A 13,841-nucleotide genomic window follows, 5' to 3' on the forward strand; every position below is an offset into this window, starting at 1 on the left:
GGAAGGGGAAAAATAGTTACAAACAGAGAGGGAGGGAGGCAAACCATAAGAGCCTCTTAAATACAGAGAACAAACTGAGGATTGATGTAGGGGTGGGGGAGAGGGAAAATGGGTGATGGGCATTGAGGAGGGCACTTGTTGGGAGCACTGGGTGTTGTATTTAAGTGATAAATCACAGGAATCTACCCCCAAGACCAAGAGCACACTGTATACACTGTATGTTAGCCAACTTGAAAATAAATTATATTAAAAAAATAATAAAAAATGAAAAAAAAACTGGTGTTTTATTTTTCTGTTCAGTTTCGTTCAACAATCATTTTATTAAGAGTATGATATATGTCTAGGTTTGTGTTATTCTCTCAGGAGTATAGAATAAGAAGGTAGCAAATTCTTACCTCTGTTCATATTTGAGTTAGTAGAAATGCAGTATTTGAGTATTGAATCAATAATGTTGCAGCAAAAATAGATTTACATCTAAAATAAGAAGATATATAAGAAAACGTATGGTGATAAGTAGATGTGAAAGCCAAAGCTAAGAAGGCTATTTCCCAATGCTCAGTTCAAACGTACGTGTTCTGGATAGTCATTAGGATGGAAAGGATACTATTTGTTACAACCATCCAAATCCGTTTCATCACAGAGTTGGATTTACCTGAACTTCAAGGAGTGGTCAGCTTAGAAAAAGCAAAATGCAGACCATCAGGAGAACAAACAGAAAACCTCAAGAGAAGCTAGAGATGAGAAAAACATATTGTATATTGGGGTGAGAGTAAGAAACAGACTCCTGTGTAAGAGGAAGAAAAGCTTTCAAAAGTAACGGGAGGTGAATTAAGGTTATACTACTGTGAAAGAGAACATGTGCAGTGAATAGGATTTGAACTTGATCTGGAAGGCAGTGAGAATCCTTATGAGGTGTAGAAGAAAGGTATATCTATTTCCCCATTCCACAATAAGTTTGATCAGATATGGAGCGAACACAATTTACATTGGATAGTACGTTGAAACATTACTTACCATTTGTTGTATTCATTCATTGTATAATCATAAATATAAGGGGGATCTCCGCATTCCCACTAGATTTCTCTAGACCAGGTGACTGTCTATGGGCAGTTGGGACAGTAGATGGCTCACCTGTACTTCTGTCTCACTGAAATAATTGTCCAAAAACCTATCCTAAAGATTTGCCCACTTTTCTGGGATACTCCTATCTATCTGAAATCGGTACAGATTATTTACTTGTGTGAATTTAATTCTAAAAATGTATGTCAACAGACTTTTAATAATAAAAATTCTGTTACCATTTTATTAAAGTCTATGGTAACATGTGTTGGATAAATTAGTTTAGAATCATAAAGATTAATTTTTCTAACTTAATAATCTCCCCAGTACTACAGATATCGATGAATGACTTACAATGCAAGGAAATTTTTCTTGACCCTTCATGTATTATCATCTCTAAAGTTAACACACTCTAATTAGAACCCAACCTTCCTTGTTATTGTGTTAACTGAAGATCAATTTGCTAAGCACTAAATAACACAAGAGCAAGACAAGGATAATACAGATCATCTCTGCCTTCTAATCACCGCACTGGGCTGATGTCTCAGCGGTTGTCAGGACTCGTGCATTTAAAGTCAAGGTTAAGGCAATAGCCTTCTTTAACGCAGCTGGAGAACTGCCAGCAGAAGAGACATAATGATGAGCATCTTATGCTACCACAGGCAGTAGCTTCTTAAGAAGTGGTTCAGTCTCTGTAGCTTGCTTTTGAATTTTTTTCTCCAGGAGATATTTCTGAACAGCCGGTACTGGGACTCCCAAGTTTCTGCCTTTCTGTTAAGTGTCATGAAAAAAACATTTTTTTCTAAGCCGATTTAGAAAAGAAGAAAAAAAGCTATATGTATCTTTACTCTAGAAGCCAATGTATCTTTTCTTTGAAAAATTGTAACAATACAAAATTGCCATAGCATTCCCAAATGCAGAAGTTATGACAGGAAAGTAAAAGTCCCAATAAAGTATCCAAGTGAATGCCACAGTCCAACCTTATTTCCTTTCACCAAAACAAAATCTCAAGAGTGTATATTTTTATTTGTGCATTGATTTTGCTACTATTTCAAACTAAAAGGTGAAGGCGTTTTATCTTGGTGGATATATCCACCAATATTGTTAAATCATTAAGTCAGTATTATCACCTTATTTTTACCATATATGAGAAAAATTTAGCCTCTATTTGAAATTCTGTGTGTTACCAACGCACCCCTTTTCTGTAAATGAGAAACTGAAGCACAAAGCATTTGTTCAATGTTATTGAACATTAAATAGACTTAATAAAAACAATTTATTTCAAAAGTAATTCTTGCCTGGGCTTATGTGGTCCATCAGATCTGTGTACTACTTAATTTTCTTATGAAACATTCATGACCTTTCAGTGTGCTATTTGCTAAAATTATTTTAGTTTAATTCCCCCAATATTGATAGAGTTGTATTTCCCAAAGGTAGTATATCGGGATTTTCTTTTTTTGAGAGGTAATTCATGAGAATAGAGTTAAAGAGAAAAAAAAAATCGGGGTTTCAGTGAAAGTTGATAAGTTAATATTATTAAATCACCATTAAGAGTGGTAAAGGGGCACCCGGGTGGCTCAGTTGGTTGATCATCCACCTTCGGCTCAGGTCATGATCTCCAGGTTCATGAGTTCAAGCCCCACAAGGGCTCATTGCTGTCAGTGTGGAGTCTGCTTTGGATCTTCTGTCTCCTGTCTCTCTGACCCTCCCCTGCATGTGCTCTCTCTCAAAAATAAATGAAACATTTAGAAAAAGTGGTAAGAACCCAAAGTTTTAAAATATTATGGTATCATAGGTGAGGAGCCTACAGAGATTTCTTAGTACTTAATCAAAAGCATTAACATTTAAAGTTAAAAGTGTGAGTGGATGGATGTATTAATTTGATGGGAATCCTTTTACTGTGTGTGTGTGTGTGTGTGTGTGTGTGTGTGTGTGTTTATATACACATATGTGTATTTATATATCTACATATATAATTATCATGTTGCACACTTTATAATGCAATTTTATGTGTTAACAATACTTCAATAAAGCTAGGGAAAACTTTCAAGTACTTCAGGTCAGTTACTGTATTTTTCAACTCAAATTTGATGGTTTATGTTTGCTTTGTTGAACTTCTTGTTTGGTCCATGAATTATTTTCCTAATTTTGCTTAGTTGACTATCTGTGTGTTCTTGAAGTTCACTAAACGTCTTTAAAAAGATTATTATTGGGGTTCCTTAACTCAGTCGGTTAAGCATCCGACTTCGGCTCAGGTCACGATCTCATGGTTCATAAGCTTGAACCCCGCCATAGGGCTCTGTGCTGACGGCACAGAGCCTGGAACCCGCTTCAGATTCTGTGTCTCCCTCTCTCTCTGCCCCTTTCCCACTCGTGCTCTGTCTCTCTCTCTCTCTCTCTCGCTCTCGCTCTCTCTCTTTCTCAAAATTAAATAAACATTTTTTAAAAATTTAAAGAATTATTATTAATTATTTATCTGACAGTTGATAGAGCTGCATTTCTTTTGGATCAGTTATTAGAGCTTTATGAGTTTCCTTTGGTGGTGTTATTCTACCTGTTTTTGTTGTTGTTGTTGTTGTTGTTGTTGTTTTGTGATCCTTGACTCGTTACATGGGGTTGGGTAATTGGGTTCCATTTCTGGACTGTAAAGATTTGCTTTGGCAGAGATGGATCGCCAGGGCAGCTCAGTTTGGGTTTCTAGTTATGTCTGCTTGTGATTCATTTGGGCAGGTACGGCTCACCATTATGGTCCATTTTGGGGTGAGACAACTGTTTGAACTGTGAGGTCAGGGATGGGCGAGTCGCACACTGGCTGAGAACAGTTGGCCAGGACTGCTGGTTGCATTCCCTCCCCAAGTAAGGCTGGGCTCCCTGGTGGCCCATATTCTCTGGTCAGGCTTACTTGATAGTTAGAAATGGGTATTGAATCTGGTAGCATGTGAGGCTATGAATTAGCTTTCCTGCCCTGACAAGGCAGCAGGATGGGATCCAGGGTCGGTATGACTCATTGTTAGGGAACCCAAACCAGGCAAGAGTGTGCACTGAATTCGCTGGTCAGGTGAGGCCACTGGTTGTCCTCTGGAGATGGTGAGAGCCATGGCGGTGCTCTCAGTTCAAGTGCCACTCTGAGCAGGGCTGTTGGATGGGCAATGCAGCATCCTATGTGTCTGTTTATGTTCCAGAACACAGAACATGTGTTCTGTGGTTGGGCACAGAATGCTGTGGGCATTCTGGTTGGGCAGAACCAACCTGCAGCCTGGTTGGGCAGCCTGAATGCTGAATTCAGCCATGAGTGGGTCTACAGATTAGTATTTCTGGCCAGGGGTAGCAGGGGAAGAAGCTGTAAAGCCAGTAAAAGCTCTTTGTTGTCTTAACCCAAGATAACTCACTCCCCCAAGTGCCCTGGCTGAACGGCGCCACTGGCTTTGCTCTTGCAGACTGTCAATTCTGCCTGCCATGTCTCAGCTCTAGTGTTGCTGGCTTATGCAGCTTCTAAATGTTCTTGCCAGCGCTTTTGGTCCGATGGGGCCAGGAGATCTCCACAGCAAGTGAAGCTATTATCTCAGTTCTTTTGCCTGGATGGGATGGGAAACAGCCATGGGGCCAGGAGTTACCCTCAGTGTCAGCTGGAAATTAATCCCCCTGCCTGGGCTTAGCAAGGGACCCCTCCATACCCAGTGCTGGCTTTGCTCTGTGCACAGTCAGCTCTGCCTGGTCTCCTCTCAGCTCCAGCATTGTCAGTCAGATGTCGTCTTCCAGGCTTTATCATCAGCTCCTCTGGTCTGGGAGTCCCAGGGGGGTGGAGCTGTGTTTCAGCTCACTTGCCTTGGAGAGATGGACAGAGGCCATTCCAGACACCTCCTAATTTTGTTTTATGTTTTGTTTTGCTTTTATTTTGTTTTCTTTTCCTTAAGCAGCTTTCTTCTCAGGATTGGCTTGGAACTACCCTCAGCCTTCAACGTAGATTAATCCCCTCTACCTCCTCATGTCTGGTGCTGGCTTCCCTTGAGGCACTCAGGTTTTCCCACCTGCCTCTTAGCTCAAGTATTGCTGAACTGCACAGCTTCCAGTGTTCTTACCAGCCTTCCCGGACAAGTGGAGGCAGAAGACACGCTCCCTGTGTGGGCAAGACCGGAATAAGGTCTCCCACAAAGTGGCCCACAAGGCTGAGGGAGCTGGTTGTCCCCCATGGGCTCTCTTTTTCCACGGGAGGAACCAGGGGTTCAGGGGAGACCTCTCTGCATGGTGCCTCACTGTCCTGGGGGAAGAGTAATGCCATCAGTGTTTAGGTGCCTCATTTACCCTTCTAATAAGTCTATCTTGGCCTCTTTGGTACAGAGGGTGCCGACATTCTAAGATTCTCTCAGGGGTGTCCTGTTCATGAGTAGTTGTTAATCATCCTTTTTGTGTGGGGAACCAAAGTCAGGAACAGCCTATGTCGCCAAGATGGCATCATATCTCTCTATGTCAGTCTATCACCTTACCTTTTTTAATTTTTCTATTAGCTCATATCCCCCACTGACATATTATGAATGTGCAACCTAACTTGTTTGGCTGCCTTTCCCTTCCCACCATCCATAGTGGGATCTGAAACTCCTAACACCAGAAAGCTCATTTTGTTCACTGCAGTATCTCAAAAACCCCAAATGGAGCATGGCACACAGCAGGAGCTCACTAAATGTTTGTTGCATAAGTGAATGTTTCCTCATGGATGAACCAATGAATTATTCTCATATCATCATTTGTGTAATCATCCCTCCATTACTAAAAACTGCGTTTCCAAACTCGTTGCAGAAAAGGATGAGTCCAGCTCTGCTTTTGTTGTCCTCCCATTAGATGGAAACATTGAAGAACAGAGAATTGAAGTGACTCAGGACACTGACACAGCCAATTGTTAGTGGAGAGCATAACAAAACTGAATTCTGCAGCATCGAATTCTAGGCAGATTACCTAAGAGTTTGGCAGCTCACATCTTACCATTAACACATTAGGTAGATCCAGTTCAGGACATAATCTGCTTGTGCAGCTCAAGTCTGTGCTTTCTGAAGGCATACAACTCTTTTACCCTCTCTTCTACACTTTTCTTGCGTGCAACGCATAGCCTAATTGTCGCTTTACAACCTGGGTCATTTAACACATCTTGCAAGGAATTTAACACAGAAGACATGAGGGAATGGGATTTTTTTTTAAATTTATTTTCATCCTGGCTTGATTCAGAATGAAACAGAGGATGCACACTATCCTAAATGGACACCAGATTTTTGCAACATGAGCTGAGCTAATACGGGCTGTATAAAATGGAGGAATTGAAAGGCTGGCCGTGGCGAACTAATTTTAGGACACATCTTTTAAAGCTATTAGGTTCATTCTTCACTTGTGCTACAGATCAACAAGGTCTGTAATTGCTAAAAGGTCTCTCTATGGGTACTTTATTCCCCAGTGGAAAAAAGACAATGGGTTGTGTGCAATAGCATTTACAAGCCAGTTGTGAAAGTCATGGTTGTGGGATCAGATGAATGGAGTGGGTGGGCAAAGACAACATGCCTTCAATTAGGACTCGGAAAAGAGTGATTTCTCTCCAAGCTCCCTTTGTTTAGGAAGGATTGAAAAGCTGTGCTCCTACTTAATTATTGTTGCAGACTTTTCCTCCGCTTCCAGAGTTGGCACAGCCTCTGATGGTTTCCAGCATGATCTGCCAAGGCTGCTTCGATTCCTTTTATCGAGTGTTGGCTGACTGCAAACTCTCTTGGCAATAGCCAAGTGCACACATATGCCCGGCCACAGTGGTGCCAAGGTCCCTCCCGAACGCCTACCCCTCGGTGTCTTTGCCTTGTTAGAGTGTGTGCAACTGAGTTGTAAGGCACAGTTCCAAAAACTGCAAGTTTCAATCCACAAAGTTGATTCACTTCTTTGGATGATGAGTATGCTTTCCTTAACTTTTTGGTGCTGGTGGTCCATTGGAAGTATTATATCTACTGCTGTGTTCTTCCTATATTTTTTTAAGTTTGTTTTATATATTAATTTATTTATTTATTATTTAGAGCATGAATGCGGGAGGGAGAGAGAGACAAGGAGAGAGAGAGAATCCCAAGCAGGTTCCATGCTGTCAGCGCAGAGCGTGAACTCGCAGGGCTCGAACTCACAAAGCATGAAATCATGACCTGAGCCAAAACCAGGAGTCAGATGAGTAACAAACTGAGCCACCTAACTGCCCTAGCTTCTGTGTTCGTCATCTATAGATATGTATTTTGAAGTTCCCAGGGCTGTCTCCAAAATTTCGAGATCAACCAGACCAATAATCCAAAATTTGACAAGTAGATGACTTTGAGAGGCAAAGTCTAATTCTATCTACTAGACTTCATGCATGACTCCACAGATATTTTTATCTTATGCTTGACTTCTGATAATACCTCGCTTCGAGGGGAAGTGGTTTAATGTGATTCTAATTTCCATCATACCTTCAAGGGCTCTGCTTTTCTCAGAATTGTAAGTCTTCGTCTTCATCATCGACTTCACGTGTGGCCTTTGTTTAAGTCCCTCATCCTACTGTAAGATTTCTGCAAGAATCAATCCCTCTTTTGAAGAACATTCTCTCCTACTGTGTTTGCTTCTTTACCATAGAATAATTTTGGTGTTGTTTAACAAGGACATTATGTTCTTTTTTAAATTTTTTAATGTTTATTTATTTTTGAGAGAGAGAGAGAGAGAGAGAGAGAGAGAGAGAGAGAGAAAGCCTGAATGGGGGAGGGGCAGAGAGAGAAGGAGACACAGAATCCAATGCAGGTTCCAGATTCTGAGCTCTCAGCACAGAGTCCGAACTGTGAGATCATGACCTGAGCTAAAGTCGGATGCTTAGGAAGTCGGATGCTTACCTGACTGAGTCACCCAGGCACCCCCAGACATTATGTTTTCTTGATCAGATTTCTGGACCATATGGACTGTGTATTTTAGAACTTTTCCTTATCCTACATTATAAATAAAATAAAATAAAATGGTGTGTTAAAACCAAACTTTGTTTAAATAATACTAAATGCAGAATCTTATTCAAACATCAAAATTCACTTAGCAGCAAAAAAAATTCAGTGACTTATAGCATTTTGTTTCTGAGTTGAAACTAAGTGCAAAAACATGTACCAAAATATAAACCAAAAATAAAATATTTAATAAATCTATTCACTTTGAAAGAATGTTTTATTCTCTCCCCCTCTCTGTTTCTTTTGCACTCTCAGTTTCTCTTTGATATGTATATTACAATTTCTTTTTTTTTTAAGTTAATTTATTTATTTTGAGGAAGAGGGACGACCTGGGTGTGCCTGCAAGTAGGGGAGGGGCAGAGAGAGAGGGAGAGAGAGAATCCCAAGCAGGCTCCATGCTGGCAGTGTAGAACCCATTGTGTGGCTCAATCTCATGAATGACTGCAAGATCATGACTTGAACCAAAATCCAGAATCTGACACTTAACTGACTGAGTATCCAGGCACCACATGATTTCCAAAGTCTTGAAAAACCTTGTAAATTAAATGATGCTAAAAAAGAAGGTACTTAAGGATGTGGCAGTTAATTTTATGTGTCAGTTTGGGCTAAAGGATATCTAGATACCTGCCAGAACATTATTCCTGGGTGTGTCTGTAAGGGTGTTTCTTGAAAAAAGTAGCATTTGAATTGGTAAACTAAGTACAAAAATGCCCTCCCCAATGTGGGCAGGCATTATCTAATCCACTGAAGGCTCGAATGGAACACAAAAGTAGAGAAAAAACAAATGGGCTGGGACACTTATCTTCTCCTGTCCTCAGACATTGGTGTTCCTGGTTCTTGAGGCTTCAGATCCAGACTGGGATTTACGTACTGTCTCCTATGGTTCTCAGGGCTTCAGATTTGGACTGGAACTACACCTGAACCTACAACAGTTATCCCAGTTTACAGAAAGCAAATCAGGAGTCTTCTCAGCCTCGAATCATGTGAGCCAATTCCTATAATATCTATCAAAAAAAAATTGTCTATCTGTCTACCTATCCTATTGGTTCTGTTTCTCTGAAGAACTCTGACTAACACAGGGATAATGGAGGAAAAGTGTCACTTGAAATACCAATAGATGGGTTTTAGTACTTAAAATAAAGAAATAATAATATTTGCACCTAGAACAAAGTGCCTGATAAATATCAATTGAATAATAAAAGAATGAATGAATTTGATTTAAAGTATAAGCATATAAGATTATATTTTAAAATGTACTCAAGATTTTTATTAGTCAGGTATAGCAGGACATGCAGATACAGAAATGACTGTCGTGAAGGATGACATTTATAGTCACATATAGGAGGCATGCCACACCATGCAGGGCCACAGGAGGAAGCACCAGGGTCAGTAAGGAGAAAGAAGAGACAAGCAGAAAATGTGGGTAAGAGCCTTTGGCATGGTTTCTGAATTAAGGAAAGACAGGTAGGTTAAATAGGTTTTAATTAGCTAGTTTGATATTTTCTATGGGCACTGGGTTGTAGCAGCTCACCTGAGTTGCATGGTACCTGGTCTTGGCCAGGTTAGGACAGGGAACCACAGACCTGGACTGTAGGATCCTGATGAGGGCTGGAGGGGAGGGCTTTGATTGGTTAGTTTGCATTTGAATGGCAACCTCCCTGCTGAATTGATTTCTATCCCTAGGGAGCTAGGGATTAGCTAACACAAGGAGGAGCAAATCCCTGCCAGTGTCAGTAAGGCATCATTCCCATATGATTCCCTGGTGGATTCTCTATCAAGATTCATTCACTATCTACCAATTAAATCCGACAAGATTTCACCCAATAAGAGCAGACGTCACAATAATATTGCAAATAAGATACGGCACCGTTTCTACATTCATACGATGGGTAGCTAATTAACACCAATTAAATAGGATTGAACATTTTGATGTGTAATATTTTAATTGGTACTTATAATAAAATACTTATTTATATTTAAAATAAGGGTTGATCTCCAGACTTGAATGTGTCAATTAATGCTGTATTCCTTCATTTCCTTTTTAGTTTTAGCAAAAGCTTGTGTGTGTATGTTTGCATGTGTGTGTGTGTGTGTGTGTGTGTGTGTGAAAAAAGTGAAGTGAAAGTACTAATGAAAATAGTACAGATCTTTTTGTAGTTCATAAGCATGATGATTGCGTGTTCACGCCATTGTGTGACATGTGCCTCCCTTAAACCTTGTTACGTGACCTCACCCCATTACCTGTCTGACGTGAGAAAAAAAAAAAAAGTACAAACTGGTGAACAAGAAATACTATTAAGTAAATTCTGACTTCCATGCTACAATGTGATAAAATATAATCATCAAAAATTTGAAAAACTAGAACTAATTCTGAAGAGGTCTGCTGTAGGACGTGGAGACACAGCAGTGTCAGGAAGGCTTGCGGAAACTTTTGTCATACCCTCCCTTGTCCTTATCTGTCCCTAGGACGCCAGGAAATCTCATCTCTTCTGCTCTGTTGTCTCAGCTTATATTTAAAAAGATTATGATTCCCTGTGGCATGAAAAAGATAAAACGTTCTTTACATTTGTACTAAGAGGTACTTTCCCTATGCACTTCCCCACCTGTATACACCCCCTCCCTATACACTTCTATGCCAAAATGTTTCTATTCACAGTTCTAAAAACATTATTCTTGCACTCCATTTCAACTTTCCCAAGTCTCACACATTTCTAAATTATTCATATTTCAATGAGAAGACTCTGTCATATCACTAAAAGTTTCTCACCCGTATTTAGGACTACTATGATGGTAATGAGTCATTTTAATAATGTAGCTTCTTTTTTTTTTCTTCTTTTCAACGTTTTTATTTATTTTTGGGACAGAGAGAGACAGAGCATGAACGGGGGAGGGGCAGAGAGAGAGGGAGACACAGAATCGGAAACAGGGTCCAGGCTCTGAGCCATCAGCCCAGAGCCTGATGCGGGGCTCGAACTCACGGACCGCGAGATCGTGACCTGGCTGAAGTCGGACGCTTAACCGACTGCGCCACCCAGGCGCCCCAATAATGTAGCTTCTTATTAAAATGACTTTTAATCTCATGACATGGCAGGGGGTGATCTTGTCAAAGCAGAAGGGTTACATTGTCGCAGTGGCACCTCTAAATTAGTCTCTACTGGTGGCAGGCACTAAGGATCCACAAAGTAAAATGTAAAACTTACATTACTGAAAGGCACTCTGACCACAGACTGTTCTAAGTATGAGGCACCCATCCTGGTCTATATATCTGTCCAGTTAGCATCCTCTGATCCTAGGGTGTTAGCCTCGTTCTTTCTAGGGAAATTGTTCTGAAAATCTTACAATGTATGGCTGCACCCAAACATAATTTACAGTACTGTTTACATGTCTGAAGTTGATGTACAGGTTATAGTACAAATAGCAGCATAGGAATGTTTCTGCTACTGCACATACTTCCCAAGGTTTGCTGAATCCAATAAAATGTTCTGTTATTGCATTTTCCTCATTAAAAGTGAAATGAGTGTCAGTTATTATGCTTATTGGCCATTTGAGTTTTCTCTTTTGTGAATCGTGAAGTTACACCTTTTGTTCATATTTCCATCATATCTGCCATCAATCAACTTCATTTTTTCATTTTTTATTTTTTTTTTGTTTGCCATTTACTTTTTGTTTGTAATAGCCTCATTTTTCTTCCCTCTTTTTCCCCCCTTAGTTCTTAATAGCTCCACACTAGAAAGAAGGATGTGATGGGTCAATTTGACTGGTTCACAGGGACCTAGATATTTGCTACATATGCATATAATGGAAACAGAATCAATACATTTGTTATTATTAGTTATATAGTATATACATACGTATATAACAGAAATAGAATCAAGAGGATATATAGTCTTTATATATTTATAGATACATATATAATACAAGCTACAGGATGAATGCAGAGACTAAATAATAAGAGACTACATTAAAAGTAAAATTTCCTTTTACTTTAAATTGAAGATGACACAAAGAAATGGAAAAGATTCCATGCTCATTGGTTGAAAGAATAAATACTGTTAAAATGTCTATACTCCCCAAAGCAACATACACATTTAATGCAATCCCTATCAAAATACCACCAGCATTTTTCAAAGAGCTAGAACAAACAATCCTAAAAAGGGACCATAAAAGACCCCAAATAGCCAAAGCCATCTTGAAAAAGCAAAGCAAATCTGGAGGCATTACAATTCTGGGCTTCAAGCTATATTTACAAAGCTGTAGTCATCAAAACAGACAGTCTGGTACTGGCACAAAAACAGACATAGAGACCAATGCAAAAGAACAGAAAACCCAGAAATTGACCCACAACTATATGTCAACTAATCTTCAACAAAGCAGTAAAGAATATCCAATGGAGAAAAGACAGTGTCCTCAACACATGATCCTGGGAAAACTGGGCAGCAACATGCAGAAGAATGAAACTGGACCACTTTCTTACACCATACACAAAAGTGTATTCAAAATGGATAAAAGACCTAACTTTGAGATAGGAACAGGAAGCAACTTCTCTGACATCAGCCATAGCAACTTCTTACTAGACACATCTCCAGAAGCAAAGGAAATAAAAGCAAAAATGAACTATTGGAATTTCATCAAGATAAAAAGTTTCTGCACAGCAAGGAAACAATCAACAAAACTAAAAGGCAACCTTCAGAATGGGGGGAAGATATTTGCAAATTACATATCCAATACAGGGTTAGTATCCAAAATCCATAAAGAACTTGTCAAGCTCAATATCCAAAAAAATAAGTAACCCAGTTAAGAAATGGGCAAAAGACGTGAACTGACATTTTTCCAAAGGAGATATCCAAATGGTGAACAGACACATGAAAAGATGCTCAACATCACTCATCATCAGGGAAATAAAAATGAAACTACAATGAGGTATCCCTTCACACCTGGCTAAAGTTAACAACATGGAAACATTAGGTGTTGGGTAGGAAGCAGAGAAAGGGGAACCCTCTTACATTGTTGGTAGGAATGCAAATGGTACAGCCACTCTGGAAACTAGTGTGGAGCTGCCTCAAAAAATTAAAAATAGAACCACCCTATGATCTAGCAATTGCACTACTAGGTATTTACCCAAAGGATACAAAACTACTGATTTAAAAGGATACATGCACCCCGATGTTTATAGCAGCATTATCAACAACAGCCAAATTATGGAAAGAGCCCAAATGTCTATTGACTGATGACTGGATAAAGAAGAGGCGGTATATATATATATTCAATGGAACATTACTCAGCCATCAAACAGAATGAAATCTTGCCATTTGCAACAATGTGTATAGTGCTAGAATGCATTATGCTAAGCAAAATTAGAAAAAGACAAATACCATATGATTTCACTCATACGTGGAATTTAAGAAACAATACAAATGAACATGGGTGGAAAAGAGAGAGAGAGAAACCAAAAAAGAGACACCTAACTAGAGAACAAACTGAGGGTTGTTGCAGGAGGTTGGTTAAATGAGTGATGGGTATTAAGCAGGGCACTTGTTGTGATGGGCACTGGGTGTTTTGTGTAGGTGATGAATTGCTGGATCTTACACCCAGAGGTGGTATTACACTGTATATTAACTGACGAATTTAAATAAAAACTTGGAAGAAAAAATCTCCTTTTATTTTTAACTAGTTTGGTCTGTGGATTCTTCTAAATGACAATCACTCTGTTAACAACACATATCACATGCCACTGTATGATAGGAGCTAAAGATAAAGCAAATAACATGATTCTGCTCTCACAAAGCTTAGATTCCATGAAGTAAACAT

At 39.5% G+C, this 13,841-nt stretch overlaps 1 non-coding gene across 1 annotated transcript; it reads left to right on the forward strand.

Annotated features, from left to right (window-relative positions):
* Positions 1-10,178: 10,178 nt before the first annotated feature.
* On the forward strand, positions 10,179-10,284 carry LOC115524383. The gene has a single exon (XR_003972085.1). It is a non-coding gene; the product is annotated as a small nucleolar RNA U13 (small nucleolar RNA).
* Positions 10,285-13,841: the final 3,557 nt, after the last annotated feature.

Source organism: Lynx canadensis, chromosome C2 (genome assembly GCF_007474595.2).
Source record: "Lynx canadensis isolate LIC74 chromosome C2, mLynCan4.pri.v2, whole genome shotgun sequence".
NCBI lineage: Eukaryota > Metazoa > Chordata > Mammalia > Carnivora > Felidae > Lynx > Lynx canadensis.